We start from the raw sequence: 1,784 nt of genomic DNA, 5'->3' as shown, positions 1-1,784 counted from the left end.
TCACAGTGACCTTGCGTTTCTGGCATGCCCTATCTATTTCCTGGTACATCTTGCACCCCTGGTCCTGGCCACTGCTGGGAAGTCAGTACATAAATTCCATTATGTTTTTTTTGCCTTTGTGGTTCTTCAACTCTACCCACACAGACTCCACATCATCTGACCCTATGTCACTCAGTGTCATATATTTAATTTCATTCTTAACTAACAAGGCAACCCTGCCCCCCTCTGCCCTCCTCCTTGTCTTTTCGATAAGTTGTAAAACATTGGATGTTTAAATGCCAGTCCTGAACCCCCTGCAACCACGTCTCTGTGAATTTGATGCCTTGATAGGGGAAATTGCATTCATCATGCATTCATTGACTCAGTAATGCCACATTTGGAGTCTTATTACAATGCAAAAAGAATTACCTGCCAATGCAATGTTATGACAACTGTGAAGTGTGCCAATAATCATGCCTCCTTCGAGGCAGATATAAGGGAATATTGTGCTGCCTCTTCCTGACGGAAGTTTGCTTCATGCTGCTAATACAAGAAGTAGTGGTGAGAAGGAATGTGTTGTATAAAAGGGATAAAAGCTTATGCAGGTTAAGAATGAGATAGCACTGGCATTATGGGAGACCACTACAGTACAGCACAATGATGTTTACTGGGTTGGTTGACTATTGAGGTTTTCACATCCCTACATAAGTGGCTACAAACTTCTCTGGCCAAATAAAGCATGTTTTTCTTAATTTGGGTTGAGAATCCTCATTTGTTTTTTGCCCTTTCAGCCCAGTTGTGAGACATATTTTCTTGCACTGAGAAAAATGAGTGTTGGGTATGATGGAAGTGAATCAAAGAGCCATTATTGGTGACGCAGTGGTAGGAGAGGTGGTAAAGTGTTTCTGTTGAGTGAGAAGGAAATGCAAGACAGGAAGGGTTAGCAATTTGGGAGAGTAAGATAGTTGTGAAATATTGAATGGATCTGCTGCAAGCAATAGTGAGCATTCAAGTCCATGAGTCTGAGTGAGAGATGTCGCAGTGGCAGAGCAGGAGTGAGTGAGTGTGAGCAGAGGAAATATGATGACAATTACCTTTGTGAACTACAGAAGATCATTGAGTAAAAAATGAGGTCTGCAGATGCTGGAGATCACAGCTGCAAATGTGTTGCTGGTCAAAGCACAGCAGGCCAGGCAGCATCTCAGGAATAGAGAATTCGACGTTTCGAGCATAAGCCCTTCATCAGGAATCCTGATGAAGGGCTTATGCTCGAAACGTCGAATTCTCTATTCCTGAGATGCTGCCTGGCCTGCTGTGCTTTGACCAGCAACACATTTGCAGTACAGAAGATCATTCACCTTCTTGTGCTGCTGTGCATTGTCTTTCACCAGGGCACTATACTGATCTGGGCTGCTATCTCAGATACACTATCTGTGTTAAATTATTTAGCGTGTTTTGATGGTCAGCAAGTTAAAGGATGGCATTCTTCTCATCACCCTCCCTACTGGCCATTTGGTGACACTGTTAGTGAAGTTGGCTGCGAATTTCTCTTTCTGGATATCATTGTTACTAATACACTTCAGTGTATCTTACTCAAGAAGAATCTGACTATTTGATGTACACATTATGCAAACTAACATGTAAAGACAACCTAAAATCCCATCACTGGCCTTGACCTTTCAGTTCACAACAGTCAATCTATCTAAATTTACAGAAACACTGAAGAAATGATAAAAAGGTGTGAAGAAATGACTGAACTATTTTCTTCACTACTCATAGTAGTTTTAAGTAAAGAAATTACTAAG

Source organism: Hemiscyllium ocellatum, chromosome 14, assembly GCF_020745735.1.
Source record: "Hemiscyllium ocellatum isolate sHemOce1 chromosome 14, sHemOce1.pat.X.cur, whole genome shotgun sequence".
NCBI classification, from domain to species: Eukaryota; Metazoa; Chordata; class Chondrichthyes; order Orectolobiformes; family Hemiscylliidae; genus Hemiscyllium; species Hemiscyllium ocellatum.
This window is presented reverse-complemented; position numbering follows the sequence as displayed.